We start from the raw sequence: 22,289 nt of genomic DNA on the forward strand, positions 1-22,289 counted from the left end.
ATTTCTCTTTACCTCTAACTGCTTCTCCAATAGATCCATGGCGATTTGATAGGATTCACAACCAAACACACTTACTGTAGACATAATCTTCAGTAAATGGAAGCTTTCCCTTACCTCCCACATCTGACATGAAAGGTGTATCAGTCCACTAAATGTCATCTTTGCACCTCAATAATCTACAGATCCAGAAAATACCACAGCCCTAGAGCTCTAAAAGACACTTCTCCGAGCTAACTTATTTCCAATGACTTCTACCTTTACAATTTAATCAAGAGACAGACCTCAATAAAACAAATACCCAAGAATGAACTCGCTCGACTCGCTGTTGTAGACTGACACAAAAAAAGGCAGCAAGGTTACACCTAAACACCATGCACTTATCTGCTCCTATGCTGTGAACTCTTACACACAAGTTCCTCCAAGGGCAGCTGTGATTTTTAGTTTTTTTTCCCAGATGTCCTCCGAAGGCCAGAAACGCATGGACACAAACAGCAAAGGCAGTAGCTGTGCAGATTCACTGCTGTGTTAGACAGCAGTAATAGTTACTCTCTCTCTCTCTCTCTCTCTCTCTCTCTATTTTTCTCTGGCTGACCATGTGGTGTCCAACTTTGTCTATCTTCCTCCTTTTTAAATTGCCTTGCTTTGATATTTCTTTTCCCCAAATTTCCAAAACAATGCACCAACTTATAAAACAATAGTTTTCCAGGAATTCCTGAAAGTCAGATCTGACACGTAAAATACCACAACGAGGGGAACAACTCTTACAGCCACAGTCTTTCCCGGACTCCATATACGTTTGCTTGGAATGTTCTGATCAATATATTACAAAAAACATGAGAAGATGGAATAATTTGACGGAGGATGCTAACTGATCCGAGAAAGTTTGGTTTCCTCATTGAAGGGACAAATCACTATCTGTAATGATAAATTGAGGATCTGTTAATTCATGGAATCCCACAGAATTTGTTTTGGGAAGTGAACAATTCCTTGTCATATTTAGAAAATGTTCCAATTTTGCTTGAAAATTCAGTGAACAGATAATACCAAATGCAAATCAGTAGATGTGACTATTTTATTGCATTCTCTGCATTGTCTGACTGAAATACTCTTGAGGATTGGCTTGTTGAAACTTTTTGAATAAGCGACATAATGCAACACGAAACAGACAGCTCATTACTACAAACACTGAATTTTGCGGCTCCAATCCATTGTGTCAGAAAATATGACGTTGCAAAATAATCAAGTCTCTCGGACTCTCTGTTGTGCTCTAATAATGTCAGATGCAATTAACATGAAAAGTGATAATACAAATGCTCAGCAGTTCATAGACAGAACAAGATTTCACAACTCATTTTTTTTTTAAAAAACTTTATTTTGTAATGAGAATACCTAAATACGGTAATCATATTAGCCTAAGGAATTGATTAATTCTTACCTTCTAAACTTAGTAATATTCCTCCCGAGGCGAAACTGCTTCATGCAGTGTAAAAATATGAAGTCACGAAGACTTCTTCAGAAAAACAACAGTCATCTGAAATTCAATTTAACACTTCTCAGTGTTAAAATGTTGGAAATGGACAACGCAGAAACAGCGCATTCTGCCCACTGAGTCAATCCACTTTAACACCCCTCAGTCTTTCTTCAATCCCACAGGACTGCAGGAAGGTTATGGCACTGAAAGAGTTTATTCATGTCTACATCAATTGAGTAAACTGGCTACCTGCTCTGCATCCTTAACAAAATGAAACTTATTGCGAAAGAAATGATGATAAAACGGAATAAATCAAACTACGTGCTTATAAAGCAGATTCAAAGGCAATGAACACGCAGCAGAAGTATAATTCTTGTTAATCTCAAACAATGCATGCATGAAACGAAACGCTACGACTTTCAAATATTACGCAAAACCCGACTCCCAACAATGCCGTTCCAAACAAAACAGCCATCAAAAACCAGAATCCCTGTATATATCACTTGGTTAAATGACGTTTGACGGCCAATTCTCAACTGGAATTGCAGTCAATTTCTTCCTGGAGATACCGCACATCTGAGCATCAACGTACTCAGCTTGAAACAATTTCTTCAGAGCTTCTCTTTTGTCCCAATACTACTGTCTGTGATCAACATACAACTTTCGCTCCAAGGTAATGTCATTTACTAAAACTCTCATTGTATTTGCATGAGCACACAGATATGCGTCCACTCAGTTCCAGGGTCGTACAGGAACAAAACTAAATGACAAAAATGATAAAATTGAAAGTAAAGCTTTCTCAGTAAGGGTTTCTTCCTTAATTGAAAATTCCAGAACTCACCTACAAAGTTTTGAGGCCCCATTAATGCCATGCTCGGTTGCAACCAGCAAAACTAAACAAAAGCTCATTCGTGCACAACGCCATTCAGCCCATCGCCAAACTTCAAACGCAATTATCAAAACAAACTGCTGCAATTACACAAATAAATCCAAGTTAACTATAAACTTTAGATGCACAGAGAAGCCCACTGCTTATTCACTTCAACACCAGAACCAAACACAAACTCACTAATATTGCACTCTCTACACAGAATATCAACGCTCTCTGTTTGCAAAGCGATTCCTTGCCATAATTCCATTGAAACTCTCCGTAATCTCCGATTCAAATGCGCACTTCTGGAAGGTTCACAGATGAGATGAATAATTTCGCAGGCAATTCCTGTGAAATCTGCGATGACACAGTTTCCACAGGGACCCTGTAATCTGACAATAAATTACCGAGCTCCTGCCACTGTGTGAAGTTTGGGCACAACCAATCTATATATCATTGTCAGTGACAGAGTGAACCCGCAGCCAACCATCAGACAGATTGACACAATTTCATTGGTGTACCGCACTTACCGGGGATTGTTACAGTCGGAAGGGTCATGTAAAATAATTTCCGCAAATAGTAAAGTGAAAATGTCATTGTCTGCCTGAATCTCCGTGCGCAGGCAATCTTTCTGTACTCAAAGCCGAGGTGATATAATCTCAAAGCCTTTCATTGATATCTGTTGGCATCGCCTGGGGGACTGTTACATTACAATGTGGTTCACTTCATTTATTTGAGAATTTGAACAAACAGGTGACAGCGGTGAGTGAACTCCCAGTGGACACAGATTAATTTTTAACTGTGGTTTATATGATTGTACAAATCTCAATCGGTCAGGACCAAACAGAGGGAAATGTATATTGAATGACATAATAGAATCCTTACAACGTGGAAGCCGGCCAATGGGCCCATCAAGTCCACACTGACCCTGCAAAGGGTATCCCACCCAGACCCACCCCCTCTCTCTGTGAGGCAGCAGGGCTAACGACTGAGCCACTGTGCTGCCCTCTATACCAGCATTGACACCACAACACCATCTATCGAACTTTAAACTCTCATTTCATTTCAGTTTCGTCATTCCATTGACTTTGATCATTTGGAAATCAAAGTCCAGTTGTTGAGTGTCTCTCTGAGAAACATTCTCCTCAACCCTGGGATGTGTTTTCCATGGTTATCAGCGACCTTCTGTGCATCGTTGGTTATTGGTGACGACACACTGTCAGTTTTAATGAATACATCATCGCAATGCAATTCCTCACCTTGTGAACAGACAGTGTCTGATTCGAACATAATTTCTCCACTCCAGGCAATAATTGAAAGGTAAAAATAACTCACTGAAAAATGCCCACAACGGTTACATAAGCTCCAATCAATACAGAACTTCCTACTAGGGTAACAACGCCCTGGACATGTTTCAGAGCTGACTCTGAATCACACATGATCCCTACAGCAAGACAGAGGGTGAGATATTCCCTGTTCACCTGCAGTGTACTGCACATGTACAGAGAAGAACTCGCACAGAGTCGAATACAACTCAGCTGATACGCTATCATTTCTGCGAACCTTATTCTTTTCTAAGGATTCAGGAGCCTTGGTCAGCACCTCCAGAGATAGCGGCTGGTCCAGCCTCTTCCATATGTTGTCAGTTAAAACCTGCACAATAGAAAGTAATGACCGGGAGGCTGCACTGTCTGTGAGATTCTTGTCATGTAATATGGCGCAAAGGGTTTTGCTTATCCTCAGGATGTCAGAATGAGAAAACGTTACAGAGTGATTTTTCTCCCTTTCAGGCTGCTGACCAGCCAGCACTCCCTGTGCAATTTGTCGAAGACCAAACGTGAGCGCGCTCCATCCTGCTCCACGGTGTGGACCCCGGACGGGAGATTATCTGCGTGGATTCGGAGGTAAAGAGTGAGGCTTTCTGGCTCTTCACCTCCTGAAAATCCTCCCTGACATCGACACCAATCGTCTGCACAAGGGGTAGATTCTGCACACTTTTCTGTAGTTTGGACAGTTGTCCCCATTTCACTCTCACATTCTGAGGACCTTTGAGAATAAAGATCCGCGTGGTGTTCCCCTTGACTCATTATTGCAATTCTGTGGGAGCCTCAAAGAGGTTCTTCACGGTTCTCCAACCATTAATGTGGGAGACTACAAATTAGGCCACCTTTCTCCATAACTTAGAAGATAGGGATTATGAAGATAACCAATTTCCACTGTTTGTGGTTTCAAACACAAAGGGACATCGTCTGCAATGTCGGGCTAATGTGTTCAGGAGAGATGTCAGGAAGCACTGCCACACAGAAAGGGTGTTGCATGGTGGGAGCTCTCTTCCACAAAGGGTAGTGGATGCTGGATTATATGTGAATTTTATATCTGAGATAGATTTCTTTTTCTTAAGCATAGTTAGTAAGAGATAGGGCACAAACACAGGTATATGGAGTTTGGCTACAAATCAGGCACTGTATGCTGTGACAAGCTCACGGGGGCTGAATGTCCTGTTATTTAGTTCCATGAGTATTAACTGCCTCTCACAGCCTAGAATACGATCCCTAAAGTGTGGAATTAGGCCCTTCAGCCCAACAAGTCCATGCCTACCCTCTGAAGAGTAAACCACCCAGCCACATTCCCCTGCCCAATACTTACCCATGACGAATGCACCTAACCTACACATCCTTGAACACCATGAGCAGCTCAGCCTGGCTCATTTTTCGGTCCTGCATATATTTTGGATTGTTTGAGGAAACCAGAACACCCAAAGAAATCCCACGCAGGCACGTGGAGAACGTGCACAGATAGTCTCCCGAGGTTAAAATCATACCCCGGTCCCTGATGCTGTGAAGTAGCAGTGCGAACCACTGAGAAAACATGCCATTTCACAGTATCCACTGCATTGACATCCTGCCTAAATTTCTGTGCGCTGGAGTGGGCAGAGCTCAGGTTTAACCCAATGCAAGTCTTCTGATATTCAAGAGTTCAAATCTGGGCTGTTTCCCCCAGCGGTGTCTCAAGCGCTGATTTATACAAGTTAAATAACATTCACCTTTCCTTTGCATTCCATTCGACTCTGGATGGCTTATATTTGACAAACCTGCTCAACGCTCCCAGTCACTTTCCAAAAAAGAAGTATACACCGCCAAGTCTTGATGTTAAGTCTCCACCAGAATTCAGCCACTTAATTTATATTATCTCTCCCAAAACAAATGAAGCTTACTTACTTCCAATATTATCTGCCATTTGCCTGCACATTTCACTAGTTAAAGGGGTAAAATGCACACGAACATATCCCACTAATTGACTGTGAATAGGGGCAATATTTGGAACACTGAAATCAGCCTTCATTTAAAATAAGGAGAACAAATAGGCAGAGACTTGGACATTTCACGGACTGATTTTTTTTTTAAATTCAGGGGATAAAGCTTTGCTTAGTTTTCAATGCTGAATGAGTCTGCTGTTGGCATGAACACACCCAACAATATTGGATTAGAAGGAGGACATTCATCTGGTCTGTCCGACAGGAACAGGAGGAGTCCATTCAACTCCTTCTCCAGCATGATCCCTGGGAAAACGAGGCCATTGAGCTCCTTTCTGGCCTCATACTTTGGTACAGGAGGCCATTCACCTCTGATTTCTCTGCATAGATGGTGGCCGATGTGTTGATTTCTTCCAGGAATTTGTTTCTGTTTCTGATTAAGAGCATTAACAGTTCTTATAGCTTTTACTCAGCCCATTGTCTAGTCTGTGACACAGGAGGAGCCTCTTACAGAGGTAGAGAGGATGGCCGGCAGAATTATCGCTGAACCGGTTAGCCAGGTCACCCAGGCATGTTCTCGGGACCCCAGTTGAAATCCCACTGTGGCAGATGGTGAAGTTTCAATTCAACGTGCGTCTACAATTTAAGAGTCTAATGATGAACCCCCAGTCGCTTGTCGATTCGCTAATGCCTTTTCGAGAGGTCAGGCCTATACGTGACTCCAGACGTACAACAATGTGTTTCACACATAACAGTCCTCGAGGCAATTTAGGATGGGCAATAAATGCTGATGCTGGCCAGCGATGCCCTCATCCTGTGACTGAATTTAAAATAGAAACATTCTTGAGAATGACACAGAGGAAATGGAAGAAGCACTTTCGCCCATTCTGAATTGGTAAAGAAGAAGAGCAGAAGGCCTTTCAATCCCACTCCTGAGCACAAGAATAGCAAAAGGGCATAACGTCAGTCCATACTGTTCTACATGACAAAGCACAGGCAGGAGGTAAAGGGAAGGCATGAGGAGTAGGATATTATGGGGTGTAATGACAACTGGTATGTGAATGAGAGAGCAGTCGGTGAGGTGGGAAGAGGTAGTCCTGGGAGACGGTGCAACATGGATGCACCTGATTGTGTGAATGGACGCAGTAAGCGCCAACGTTCAATGATGATGTCTGGAAATTTGAAGAGAGGACTGTGACCATCACCACCACCGCCCCAAATTGATTAAAGCTAGAAACAGTTTCCCTTACCCTGTACTTATTCATCGCTATTGCCAAGTATTTTGCCACTCTATGTTCCTGTATTTAAGTATTTATGTTTCCCTGTATGCAAACCTCTCCCTGTTAATCTGCATTTACTTGTATCGTTGTTCCCTTGTATGTAACCCACACTTTTTCCCAGGGTTTAATTCTCTGCTGTTTACTGTGTCTTTCATCTTTTTGCTCTCTGTATTTGACACACTCCCTGTTATTCTGTATTTAAGCCGTGATCTGTATTCAGTCCTCTCTATTCCCTGCCCTGTATTTAATCCTCTTACTCTTAGTCTGCCATTAGTCCTCACCCATTACTCTTTCCTTAATCCTCTCTTATTTACGTTCAATGCTTCCTATTCCCCTGTATCTAACCACCTCTCTCTTACCCTGTTTTCAATCCTCTCTGATATTTGTGATTTTATCATGTTCGTATTAGTTTACATTAAATCCTCTCATAACTACTTTCCACTGAACCCGCTAAATTTAAACTCTGCCCATCACAATCTTTTACCATCTCTGTATTCAGTGTACTCCCCATTGTTCTCTAATTAACCCTCTCGCTACTACTTTCTATTCAATCTTCGACACTCTGTATTTAACCCTCCCCTTTCCCCTGAACTTAAACCTCTCCCTAACCTCCTGCACTGAATCCTCACCTCATTACGCTCTATTTAGATTTCCCGCATTTCTTTATATTACATTCTTTCCCTTTTCTGTGTTCAACCATCTCCCAGTTGCCCTGTTTACAATTTTGTTTCTTTACATTCCATTTCACCATCTTTATTTCCTTATATTGAATGTAATTCACATTACTCGACTTAACCCTCTCCCCGCTACTTGATACTAATTCCTGCCCCTTTTCCTGGAAATAACCCTTTCCTCCCTCAACTAAATTCAGTTTTTTTCTATAAAACTCAACTTACACCTTCCCCTATTACTTTGCATTAAAACCCATCCCCTTATCCTCTATGTAAACATCTCTCTGTTACTCTCTATTTAACCCTCGCGTCATTATTGTCTATTTAATCCAACCCCATTGCTGTCTGTTGAATTCTATCCGTTTCACAATCTTTAACCATCTCTCTATCTTCCCCGATGCTCTTCAGTTCTTGTTCCCCCTTCCACAATGTGTCTTCTGCCCCACAATAACCAGAGACCAGCTGTCATGTCCAGAACATCCCATCAACTGCAGACACGTGTGAGCTGCTGCTCTTTGTTGCCGTCCCACTGCCGGGCACTGGTGCAGCAAATTCACCCCAAAGCACTGGAGGGGCTCAGCAGCCGAACCACACATCAGATATAGTATTGCTGATAAGAAGGAGGCAGCCACAACTTCAACATACACTAATTCTTACATATAAACAGCAATGGCTCCAAAACACAACTGTACTTATACAACAACTGGAGCAACTCCAACACAAAATAACATCTATACACATAAACTGAAGCAGCTCCAATTCACAACTTTGATATATAAATTGGCTGAGAGGCTTTGATATATAAGAGAGGCTGAGCGGGTGACAGATAGAAGCTGCGGGGACATACTTACGCCAGAGAATAGAGGTAGCTGGGTAATAGTTAGAGGTGGGAAGAGGAGGAAGCAGGCAGTGCAGGGATCCCCTGTGGACGTTCCCCTCAACAATAAGTATACCGCTTTGGGTACTGTTGGGGGGGAAGGCCTAGCAGGGGTAAGCTGCAGTGACCAGGTCTCTGGCACGAGGTCAGGCTCTGAGGCTCAGAAGGGAAAGTGGGAGAGGAGGAGAGCGCTAGTTATTGGAGACTCTATAGTTAGAGGGATGGACAGGCAGTTCTGAGGACATGGGCGAGACTCTCGGGTGGTTTGTTGCCTCCCGGGTGGCAGTGTCTAAGATGTCTCGGACCTTATCTTCAGAATCCTTAAGGGGGAGGGTGTGCAGTCAGAAGTCGTGGCGCAAGTTGGCACCAACGACATAGGTAGGAAGAGGGGTGGGGAGGTCATTCAGGAGCTCAGGGAGTTAGGCTGGAAGCTAAAAGCTAGGACGGACAGAGTCGTCATCTCTGGGTTGTTGCCGGTGCCACGTGACAGTGAGGCAAGAAATAGGGAGAGGGTGCAGTTGAACACGTGGCTGCAAGGATGGTGTAGGAGGAAATGATTCAGGTATTTGGACAATTGGACTGCATTCTGGGGAAGGTGGGACCTGTACAAGCAGGACGGGTTGCACTGAACCAGAAGGGCACCAATATCCTGGGAGGTAGGTTTGCTAGCACTCCTCGGGGGTGTTTAAACTAATTTGGCAGGGGGATGGGATCCGGACTTGTAGTCCATCAAGTACGCTCGCTGTTTGTCAGGATGTCCAAGAATGTAGGGAGGCTGTGGAGAAGGAAGCATTGACAGGGAATACTTGCGGACACAGAGATGGGTTCAAGTGTGTATACTACAATGCAAGGAGTATCAGAAATAAGGTGAGTGAACTTAAGGCGTGGATCGGTACCTGGGACTACGATGTTGTGGCCATCACGGAAACGTGGATAGAAGAAGGACAGGAATGGTTTTTGGAGGTTCCTGGTTACAGATGTTGCAGTAAGATTAGGGAGGGTGGTAAAAAAAGGAGGGGGTGGCGTTGCTAATTAGAAATGGTATAACGGCTGCAGAAAGGCAGTTCCAGGGGGATCTGCCTTTGGAGGTAGTATGGGCTGAAGTCAGAAATAGGAAAGGTGCAGTCACCTTGTTGGGTGTTAACTATAGGCCCCCCAATAGCAGCAGAGATGTGGAGAAACAGATTGGGAAACAGATTTTGGAAAGGTGCAGAAGCCACAGGGTAGTCGTCATGGGTGATTTCAACTTCCCAGATATTGATTGGAAGCTTTTTAGATCAAGTAGATTGGATGGGTCGGTGTTTGTGCAGTGTGTACAGGAAGCTTTTCTAACTCAGTATGTAGACTGTCCGACCAGAGGGGAGGCCATATTGGATTTGGTACTTGGTAACGAACCGGGACAAGTGATGGGCTTGTTAGTCGGTGAACATTTTGGTGATGGTGACCACAATTCTGTGACTTTCACCTTGGTTATGGAGAGAGGTAGGTGCGTGCAACAGGGTAGGTTTTACAATTGGGGCAAGGGTTAATACGATGCTGTAAGACAGGATCTGAGGAGAATAAGTTGGGAGCATAGGCTGTCAGGGAATGATGTCGTGGAAATGTGGAACTTTTTCAAGGAACAGATACGACGTGTTCTTGATATGTATGTACCTGTCAGGCAGGAAAGAGATGGTCGTGTGAGGGAACCTTGGATGACGAGGGAGGTTGAATGTCTTGTAAAGAGGAAAAAGGGGGCTTATATAAGTTTGAGGAAACAAGGTTCAGACAGAGCATTGGAGGGATACAGGATTGCCAGAAGGGAGCTGAAGAAAGGGATTAGAAGAGCTAAGAGAGGGCATGAAAAATCTTTGGCGGATAGGATCAAGGATAACCCCAAGGCATTTTATGCGTATGTGAGAAACATGAGAATGACGAGAACGAGGGTAGGTCAGATCAAGGACAGTAGTGGGAGACTGTATATTCCGTCCGAAGATATAGGAGAGGTCTTGAATGAGTACTTTTCTTTAGTATTGACAAACGAGAGGGATCGTATTGTTGAAGAGGAGAGCGTGAAACGGACTGTTAAGCGAGAGGAGATACTTGTTAGGAAGGAAGGTGTGTTGTAAATTTTGAATAACTTGAGGACAGACAAGTCCGCGGGGTCTGACGGGATATATCCTAGGATAATGTGGGAAGCAAGGGAGGAAATTGCTGAGACTTTGGCAATGATCTTTTCGTCTTCACTGTCAACAGGGGTGGTACCAGGGGACTGGAGAGTGGCGAATGTTGTGCCCCTGTTCAAAAAAGGGAATAGGGATAACCCCTGGAATTACAAGCCAGTTAGTCTTACTTCAGTGGTAGGCAAAGTAATGGAAAGGGTACTGAGGGATAGGATTTATGAGTATTTGGAAAGACACTGCTTGATTAGGGACAGCCAGCACTGATTTGTGAAGGGTAGGTCTTGCCTTACAAGTATTATTGAATTCTTTGAGGAGGTGACCAAGCATGTGGATGAGGGTAGAGCAGTGGATGTAGTATACATGGATTTTACACGGCATTTGATAAGGTTCCCCATGGTCGGCTAATGTGGAAAGTCAGGACGCATGGGATAGAGGGAAATTTGGCCAGTTGTATAGAAAACTGGCTAACCGGTCGAAGTCAGAGAGTGGTGGTAGATGGTAAATATTCAGCCTGGAGCCCAGTTACAAGTGGAGTTCCGCAGGGATCAGTTCTGGGTCCTCTGCTGTTTATAATTTTTACTAATGACTTGGAAGAGGGAGTCGAAGGGTGGGTCAGTAAATTTGCAGATGATACGAAGATTGGTGGAGTTGTGGATAGTGCAGAGGGCTGTTGTCGGCTGCAAAGGGACTTAGATATGATGCAGAGCTGGGCTGAGGAGTGGCAGATGGAGTTCAACGCTGTCAAGTGTGAGGTTGTCCATTTTGGAAGGACAAATAAGAATGCGGAATACAGGGTTAACGGTAGGGTTCATAGTGAGGTGGAGGCTCAGAGGGATCTTGGGGTCTATGTTCATAGATCTTTGAAAGTTGCCACTCAGGTGGATAGAGCTTGTAAGAAGGCCTATGGTGTATTAGCGTTCATTAGCAGAGGGATTGAATTCAAGAGTCGTGAAGTGATGTTACAGCAGTACAGGACTTTGGTTCGGCCACATTTGGAGTACTGTGTGCAGTTCTGGTCGCCTCACTTTAGGAAAGATGTGGAAGCTTTGGAGAGGGTGCAGAGAAGATTTACCAGGATGTTGCCTGGAATGCAGAATAGGTCGTACGAGGATAGGTTGAGCGTGCTCGACCTTTTCTCATTGGAACGGAGAAGGATGAGGGGTGACATGGTAGAGGTTTATAAGATGATCAGGGGAAAAGATTGAGTAGACAATCAGAAACTTTTTCCCAGGGTACAACAGAGTGTTACAAGGGGACATAAATTTAAGGTGAAGGATGGAAGGTATAGGGGAGATGTCAGGGGTAGGTTCTTTACCCAGAGAGTGGTGGGGGCATGGAATGCGCTGCCTGTGGGAGTGGCAAGTCAGAATCATTGGCGACCTTCAAGCGGCAATTGGATAGGTACATGGATGGGTGCTTAAGCTAGGATAAATGTTCGGCACAACATGGTGGGCCGAAGGGCCTGTTCTGTGCTGTATTGTTCTATGTTCTTTGTTCTATGTTCTATGTTCTATGCTCTAAAACACATTAGACTAAGTTAGACTAATACAACATCAAACATTAGAGCGCGCTGAAGGCCCTTATGTCGAAATGCACTGCTATTAAATGAATTTAGACCTAGATCATGGAACATTACACATCAGTACAGGCCCTTTACCTTACCGCTGGGCTAATAAAGGAAGTTAGACTCAGTGCATGGAACATGACAGCGCACAATAGGCCTCTTATGGAAGTGCTCGTCTAATAAACGAAGTTATACTCATAGAACGAAGAGCAATAAAGCTCAGTACAGGCCCTTTATGGCACCGCTCGTCTCATAGAGGAAGGTAGACTCGTAGAACATAGAATATGACAGCGTAATACAAGCCCTTTATGGAACTGCTCGGCGAATAAAGGAAGTTAGGTCCATACAATTTCGAACATATCAGCAGAGTACAGGCCCTTTATGAAACTGCTCGGCTAATAACGGACGTTCGACTAATGCAACGTCAAACATTACAGTGCAGTACACGCCTATTATGGAACCGTTCGAATGAATGAAGTTAGACTCATACAACATGGAACATGACAGCGCAGTACAGGGCGCCTTTGAAACCGCTTGGCAAATAAAGGAGACTCATAGAACATAGAACATTATAGCGCAATACAGTCCCTTTATGGAACCGCTTGACTAAAGTAGGACGTCAGACTAATACAAAATGTAACATTAGAGCACCATATAGGCCCTCTGTGGAACCCTAAGGCTAATAAAGGAAGTTTGACTCAGAGAACATAGGCCATCACAGCGCAGTACAGACCCTTTATGGAACCGCTTGGATTATAAAGCAAGTTAGACAATAGAACTTAGAACATTACAGCACAGGACAGGCCCTTTATAAAATCACTCGGCTGATAAAGGAAGTAAGACTAACACAACATAGAACATTACAGGCCCTTTATGGAATCGCTCAGCTAATCAAGGAAGTAAGACTAATACAACATAGAACATTACAGCGCAGTACAGGCCCTTTGTGGAACCGTTTGGCTAATCAAGGAACTTAGACACACAAAACACAGAACATCACAGCGCAGTGCAGGCCCTTTATGGAATCGGTCAGGTAATAAAGGAAGTTAGACTGATAGAACATCGAATATGACAGCGCAGTACCGGCCCTTTATGGAACCACTCCACTAATAAAGGGAGTTAGACTCATAGAATATCGAATATGACAGCGCAGCACAAACCCTTTATGGAACCACTCAGCTAACAAAGGAATTTACACTAATAGAACATAGAATGTCACAGTGCAGTATTGGCCCTTTGTAGCACCGCTTGGCTAATAGAGTGGGCGGCACGGTGTAACAGTGGTTAGCACTGCTGCGTCACAGCGCCAGAAATCCGGGTTCAATTCCTGCCTCTGTGTGGAGTTTGCACATTCTCCCCGTGTCTGCGTGGGGTTCCTCCGGGTACTCCGGTTTCCTCCCACAATCCAAAAATGTGCAGGTTCGGTGATTTGAACGTGCTAAATTGCCCGTAGTGTTAAGTAAAGGGGCGAATGTAGGGGAATTGGTCTGGGTGGGTTGCGCTTCAGCAGGTCGGTGTCGACTTGTTGGGCAGAAGGACCTATTTCAAAACTGTAAGTAATCTAATCTTAAAAAAAGGAAGTTAGACACATAGAACGTGACAGCGCAGCACAGTAGCTTTATAGAACCACTCAGCTAATAAAGGAAGTTAGACTAATGCAACATAGAATATTACAGCGAAGTACAGGCCTTTTATAGAACTGCTTGACATACAAAAGAAGTCAGACTCATAGAACGCAAGCATTAAAGTGCAGTAGAGGTCCTTTATGGAATCGCTCAGCTAATAATGAAAGTTAGACTATTGCAACATAGAGTATGACAGCACAGTACAGGCCCATTTTGGAACAGCTTGGATAATAAAGCAAGTTAGACTCATAGAACTTAGAACATTACTGCGCATTATCGGCCCTTGATGGATGATTAAGGAAGTTAGACTATTACAACATAGACTATGACAGCACAGTACAGGCACTTCATGGAACCGCTCATCTAATAATGAAGATTATACTCACAGAACATAGAACATTACAGCGCAGTACAGCCCATTTATGGAACTGCTCCGCTCGTAGAGGTCGTCAGGCTAATACAACATATAATGTTACAGCGCCATACAGGCTCTTTATGGAAAGCCTAAGCTTATAAAAGATGTTTGACTCAGAACAAAACACATCACTGCGCAGTACAGGCACTTTATGGAATCGCGCGTCTGATAACGGAAGTTAGACTCGTATAACGGCGAACATTCCAGCGCAGTACAGGAACGGCTAATAGTGAGAGATACACGCATAGAACATAGAAATTTATAGCACAGCACAGACCTTTTATGGAACCTCTCGGCTAGTAGAGGTAGCCAGACTAATACAATTTATAATGTTCCAACGTCATACAGGCTCTCTATGGAACCTCTCGGCTAATAAAGGAAGTTTGACTCATAGAACAAAACACATTACTGCGCAGTAAAGGCTCTTTATGGAATCGCTCCGCTGATAAAGGAAGTTAGACTCATGCAACCCAGAACATTACAGCACAGTACAGGCCTTATTCTGGGACTGCTCGACTATTAAATGAAGTTAGACTCAGAACATAGAACATTACAGATCAGCACAGGCCCTTTATGGAACCGCTTAGATAATAATGGACGTTAGACACATAGTATACAGAATATCACAGCGCAGTACAGGCCCATTATGGAACTGCTCGGTGAATAAAGGAACTTTGATTCATAGAACAAAACAAAGGCCCTTTAAAGAATCCTCGGCTGATAAAGGAAGTTAGACTAATACAATTTTGAACATTAGAGCACAGGACAGGACCTTAATGGAGCTGCTCGGCTAATAATGAATGTTAGAATAATACAACATAGAACATAACAGCGCAGTACAGGCCTTTTTGTGGATCTGTTCGGTTAATAAATGAAGTTAGACTCAGAACATAGAACATTACAGATCAGTACAGATCCTTTATGGACGCGCTCAGCTAATCAAGGAAGCGAGACATATTAAACATAAAACAACGCAGCGCAGTACAGGATCTTTATGGGACTGGTCGGCTAGTGCCAGGCGTTAAACTCATACAACAGAGAATATGGAAGCGCAGAACAGGCCCTTTGTGGAACCAGTCTGACAATAAAGGAAGATAGACTCATAGAACATAGAACATGACAGCGCAGCACAGGCTCTTTATGGAACCATTTGGTTAATACCGCAAGTTACACACGTAGAACATTAAAACCATGACAGTGCTCAGCTAACAAAGGACGTTAGACTAAAAGAACATAGGCCATCACAGCGCAGTGCAGGCCCTTTACAGAACTGCTTGGCTAATAAAGGTAGTTAGACTCATAGAACGTAGAGCATTACAGCGCAATATCGGCCCTTCATGGAACCCCTTGGATAATAAAGCAAGTTAGACTCAAGGAACATAGAACGTTACAGCACAGAACAGGCCATTTATGGAATACCTTGCAAATACAGGAAGTCAGACTAGGAGTTACATTAATGCAACATAGAACATTACAGCGCAGTACAAGCCCTTTAAGAAACCACTCTTATAATAAAGGTAGTTAGATACATAAAACATAGGGCAGGGTACTGCACTGTAAGTTCTTTATTAAACAGCTTCGCTAATAAATGAAGTTAGACTAAAATAACTTTGAATACGACAGTGCAGTACAGGCCCTTTATGGAACCGCTTGGCTATTAATGAGTTCTACTCATAGAACATAAAACATTACAGCGTAGTTCAAGCCCTTCAAGGAACTGCTCTTCTAATAAAGTCAGTTAGACACAAAAAACATAGGACCTGTACTGCACTGTAATGTTCTTTATGAAACCGCTCGGCTAATAAAGGAAGTAAGACTAATATAGCACAGAATATGACAGCGCAGTACTGGCCCTTCACGGAACCGCTCGGCAAATGCAGAAAGTTAGATTCATAGATCATAGAACATGACAGCGCAGTACTGGCCCTTTATGGAGACGCTCGACTAATAATGGAAGTTAGACTCATAGAACACATAACATGACAGCGCAGTACCGGCCCTTCATGGAACCACTTGGTAAATAATGCAAGTTAGACTCATGGAACATAGAACAGAACAGTGCAGTCCAGGCTCTTCATGGAACCGCTTGGCAAATAATGGAAGTTAGACTCATAGAACATAGAACATTACAGCGCACGACAGACCCTTTACGGAACCGCTCGGCTAATAAAGGAGGCTGAACTCATAGAACAAAGGACGTTACATCACCGTACAGGCCTTTTATGGAACAGCTGGGATAATAAAGGACGTTAGAGTGTAGAACATAGAACATTACAGCGCAGTACAGGCCCTTTATGGAACCGCTCGGGCTAATAATGAAAGTTACACTCATGCAACATTGAACATTACAGCGCAGTATAGGCCCTTTAAGGAATCATGGTGCCTCGGTGGTTAGCACTGCTGCCTCACAGAGCCGGGGACACGGGTTCGAATTCAGCTTTGGGCAACTGTTTATGTTGAGTTTGCACATTCTCCCAGTGTCTGCGTGGGTTTCCTCTGGGTGCTTTGGTTTCCTCCCACAGTCCAACGATGTGCAGATTAGATGAAATGGTCATGCTAAATTGCCCGTATAGTCTAATACTTAAAGTGCAGCCGCATCAGAGTTTTGTACAGCTGCAACATGACCTCGTGGCTCTGAAACTCAATCCCTCTCCCAATAAAAGTTAACGCACTGTATACCTTCTTCACAACCCTATCAACCTGGGTGGTAACTTTCAGGGATCTATGTACATGAACACTGAGATCTCTCTACTCATGCACACTACCAAGAATCTTACCATTAACCAGCACTCTGCATTCCTGTTACTGCGTCCAAAGTCAATCACCTCACACTTGTCTGCATTAAACTCCATTTGCTACCTCTCAGCGCAGCTCTGCAGGTTATCCTTGTCCCGCTGTAACCTGCAACATCCTTCAGCACTATCTGCAACTCTACCGACTTGAGTGACATCCACAAATTTACCATCCCATCCTTTTACACCCTCATCCAGGTCATTTATAAAAATGACAAAAATCAGTGGCTGCAAAACAGATCCTTGTGGTACACCACTCGTAACTAAACTCCAGGATGAACATTTCCCATCAAACACCACCCCATCTTCTTTCAGCTCGCCAGTTTCTGAACCAAACCGCTAAATCGCCCTCAAGCTCATACATCTGCATTTTCTGCAATAGCCTACCATGGGAAATGTTATCAAAAGCATTATTGAAATGCATATACACCACTTCAACCGCTTTGCCCCATGCATCTGTTTGGTCACCTTCTCAAAGAACTCAATAAGTTCTTCACATAACCGTGTTGACTATCCCCAATCAAAATATTCCTTTCTAGACAATTATAAATGGAATATTGGTGGCTGACCCCAAAGTGTCCCCCACTGACACCTCAGACACCTGCCCTGCCTTACTTCCCAAGAGAAGATCAAGTTTTGCACTTTCTCTAGTAGCTACATCCACATATTGAATCAGAAAATGTTCTCGTGCATACTTAACAAATTTCTCTCCTTCATCTCAACCTTTAACACTATGGCGGTCCCAGTCTATGTTTAGAAATTTAAAATCCACGACCATAATCAACCAAATATTCTTACAGATAACTGAAATCTCCTTACAAATTTGTTTCTCAATTTCCTCCTGACAATTGGAAGGTCTATAATACAATCCCAAAAAGGTGATCATATAATTCTTATTTCTCAGTTCCACCCAAGCAGCATGTCTGGATGTCTTTCCAGGAATATCCTCCCTCAGTACCGCTATAACACTATCCCTTATCAAAAATGCCATTGCCCCTCCTCTCTTGCCTACCTTTCCATCCTTCCTGTAGCCTTTCTATCCTGTAACATTAAGCTGCCAATCCTGTCCATCCCTTAGCCATGTTTTTGTAATTGCTATGATATCCCTGACTCATGCTCCTAACCATGCCCTGAGTACATCTGCCTTCCCTGTTCGGCCTCTTGCATTGAAATATATTAATTTATCAGTCCTACCTTGTTCTCTGCTTTGTCCCTGTCTGTCCTGACTGTTTGACTCGCTTCTTTTCTCAACAGTACCAGTCTAAGATTGATCTCTTTCCTCACTATCTCCAAGGGTAGCATCCCCCTACTCACCAGTTTAAATCCTGTTGAGTACTTCTTGCAAATTTCCCTGTCAGTATCTTAGTCCCCTTCCAGATCCGGTGCAATCCGTCCTTCTTGTACAAGTCACTTCTACCCCAGAAGAGATTTCAATGATCTAAAAATGTGAATCCTTCTCCCATGCAACAGCTCCTCAGCCACGCATGCATTCGGCCCTATCCTCCTATTCCTACCCTAACTAGTTTTGAGCACCGGGAGTAATCGATCGCTTGTGTTTGGGAACCTGACGTACCCATCATTATAGAGCCAGTCTCAATACCAGAAACTGAGTAGTGCTACAAACAGTGTGACAATGATTATGAGTGACTGTCTGACCCAACCTTAGAAATAAAGAGATTGAATTTTTGCACATAAGAAAGCAAGCATTGTTACAAGTTAGCTTTTCTGCATAAATCATAAAACGTTTTAGATATAGAATATCATTAAATCAACAATGTAACTACATATTATTTGCATAAGCCGAAATCAATCGACGTTTTAACCACCATGGAGGGTGATACTGTATGGAAAGAGCTGCCACAGGAAGTGGTGGAGGCTGGTGCAATTTAAAAGGCATCTGGATGGGGATATGAATAGGAAGGGTTTGGAGGGATATGGGCCAGGCCCTGGCAGGTGGGACTAGATTGTGTTGGGATATCTGGTCGGTATGGAAGAGTTGGACCAAAGGGTCTGTTTCCATGCTGTAAATCTATAACTATGACTCTACATATTTCTGGTAAGACCCCATGTTATCCAAGGAAAGTGCGAGTAGGCCATCTAGTGGCTATTTGCTAGTATTGTATCAGCTGAAATACTTTATAAATCCTTGTAGCCGATTGTATTTTGGAGCACTTTATTGACTGCTTCCCATGAAATATATATCGTGAATAAAGTTGGTCAATACTGAAGGTCTGTTTCCAAGATTTTCTTCAACTCTCAAATAAAAGCTTTTCTTTCTCCTTCATAATTGTTTGATATGCTTGTCCAAAAACTATTATTTGATTGTATAGGCCACCCAGACTGTCCTGTATCTCAACATTCTCCAGTCATCTTCAGTTAATGAATATTTTGCTTGTCCATGTTGAATACGAGATGGACAATGCACAATATTATACTCCATCTGCTATTTTTTGTTTACTCATCTTCACTAAATGTTCCTGATGGAGACTTATTGTTCAACTCACCAATTTCCTTCTTGACTCTGTATTCGTGTGAGTACAGTTTGTGATGATGAATGTACAAGCACTGATGTCTCGTTAGAGTTTAACGATCTGCAAATGACCCATTTTTCCTCAATCTGTTTCTCATCATGACTCAATTCTCGCTCTAAACTAGCATACTAACCCCATCACCATGTGCTTCGAGAATGGGCTGTAACATTATAAATGTTCTTTAGAAACTCAAATGCGCTACATCTGCAGGCCATTCTTTATCCATCTGGCTTGATTTATCCTCATAGGTTATGGACTATTTAGCCACATTTTGCTTTTCAGAAAACACTGCTGGCTTTGCTTCAATTCGAAATATCTTGCAACAACTTCCTTTAAAAACGCGTTGTAGCAATGTTTTCGCTGACAGTAACTGTTAGACTGACACAGACATTATTTCTTGGTTCTGATTCCCATCCTTTTTTTGAGGAGGAGTGTACTTTGTAGTAATCTCTGTCAGTGAGAGTGATTGAACCTCAGTCAGTGATAGGGATTGAATCCATTCTGTTGTTATCAGTGTGCATCATAAACCAGCTGATAGCGAACCAACCTTCTCTAAGAAGGTTCAGGTCAGAATAGAATCAGAAGCTGGCAGTGCCATCCATCTGGCAAATGAAGGTGAGGCTGTGCAATTCAGAGGACTGAATGACTGTTCAGGATTAAAACAGCGATGCTGCTGAATGAAAATAGGTCGTTGTGATGTTAGCCCCTGGCAGGTAAAACAGTGATAATGATTTGACTGAACAGAGGATAAAGACCATGACGACTATTTCCCCCTGAGAAATGAGCCGGTGTACAGCATGAAAAAAAAAGTATTTTAAGAACATTTAATATTCACAAGTGCAATCCTCAGCCACATCAGAATAGGCTGTTCTGAGTGAGAACACGGGCTGATATTTACTTAGTTTATGAAGAAAGGTTTCGTTTAACTTTTTTCTTAACCAACGTCAATATCAAAAGGAAAGGATATTTCATCATCTTCGTCATCTCTTCCCTTAATTTGGTTTTTTAGTTGTATAAATACGTGGGTTTGTACAGGAACTCATGAGAATGTACCCAGATTCAGTGGCAAAATATGTTGGAGCTGTGTTATCACCTCGGTAATACGCTGTTGTTGTGAGCTCGCTGGTTAAAAAGTTAACGACTGCTGTTAGCCATAATAGGACAAAACTGCCTGATACACTGAGCAGTAACACGATGGATTTCCTTCTGCTTTTCATCTCAGGGTCAGTGCTATTCTCTTTTCTGAGACCCCACAGTGCGCTCCATACATTGCTGGTCACTAAAATACGCTGGAATGTCAAAGAGTTAAGCAATAATATCAAACAAAAAGGCAGCCATGCAGCTAAAATAAATTTCTGCCAAGAGTAGGCCTCGCCTGAAGGCGATATATAAAAGGCCATATTGGAGCGACAGCCCCAGGCAACGCTTGAAATTATTCAGCTGGGGTCATAGGCAAACCAGAAAAAGAAATCAGGGCAGACAGCGTGATTGAAATCACAGTGATAGTTCTCACTGTGCAGTAGTTTAATTTGAACTTCTGACAACAGATTGTTACAAACCGGTAAATTGCAAAGAAGATAGTGAACCACACAGACATATCCAATGTGGCAGGATTAACACAGAGAATGAATTTACAAACAGCATTATAGGATAGAAATGAATGTGGAAAGTGATAATTCAAAATATGATACACAATTACATTAAAAAATGTCACCAGGAAATCTGTAGTTACCATGGCAATTATGTAAGGCAAGATACATTTAGAAAGTGCATAATTTCCACTGGAGAGATTGACGATGGTCAGTAGGTTTGCTGTAAGAATGAAAGAGAAGAGATTAGAAGTCGGATTCCATAAAGAAATATCACGGAAATGTTTGGGAAATAGTTGGAGGTGAGTTTACTGCGAGTTTCCCAAAGATTTGTGTATAATGTAGATGAACGGACTGACATTTTGAGGTCAAAACAACATTGAAAATTTAAAGTCTGTGCTCTTCCAATAAACTTTATAATGCTGTTTGTAAAATCATTCTCTGTGTTAATCCTGCCACATTGGATATGTCTGTGTGGTTCCCTATCTTCTTTGCAATTTCCCGGTTTGTAACAATCTGTTGTCAGAAGTTCAAATTAAACTACTGCACAGTGAGAACTATCACTGTGATTTCAATCACGCTGTCTGCCCTGATTTCTTTTTCTAGTTTGCCTATGACCCCAGCTGAATAATTTCAAGCGTTGCCTGGGGCTGTCGCTCCAATATGGCCTTTTATATATCACCTTCAGGCGAGGCCTACTCTTGGCAGAAATATATTCTAGAAATTAATTCTAGATAATTGCTAAATATTTCTTGATTCCAGTAAAACATTCTGTTTGGACACAATCGTTGCATGAGCATCCAAGAATTGATTTTCTTTGCTGATACCTATCCTGGAGGAGCTGCTCAATAAATGTGCATCACTGAGTCTGTCTTTCCCAGTTCCTCCTGATGGATAAGTGACTCTGCTGTGAGGATTATTACTAAAATCTGTTCCATGAACACCATGACATTCACTGTCCAAGAAGAAAAATAACATTGTCTTACCAAGAACACCAAAGGCTGCAATAAGAGGATAGTAAATGTTCTTTATTTGGAGAATTCTAACCAAAGTTCCATGAAGAATAAAAAAAAACCCTTACATTATCTGGCTTCTTGTGAAATCCATCTGAGGTCATTAATTTCACCTCCTTTATAAATCAAGCCATCTCTCCCTCAGATTAAATGAGACCATATAATAACTGTGTCA

General features: G+C 42.6%; 1 pseudogene; it reads right to left on the reverse strand.

The window, feature by feature from the left end:
* Positions 1 to 20,415: 20,415 nt before the first annotated feature.
* The window catches only part of LOC148138433 (uncharacterized), a 35,345-nt pseudogene continuing 33,471 nt past the window's right edge, over positions 20,416 to 22,289 (reverse strand).

Source organism: Chiloscyllium plagiosum, unplaced genomic scaffold, assembly GCF_037043375.1.
Source record: "Chiloscyllium plagiosum isolate Xiang-an unplaced genomic scaffold, Cpla_swu_hap1 HiC_scaffold_40, whole genome shotgun sequence".
Taxonomy (NCBI): domain Eukaryota; kingdom Metazoa; phylum Chordata; class Chondrichthyes; order Orectolobiformes; family Hemiscylliidae; genus Chiloscyllium; species Chiloscyllium plagiosum.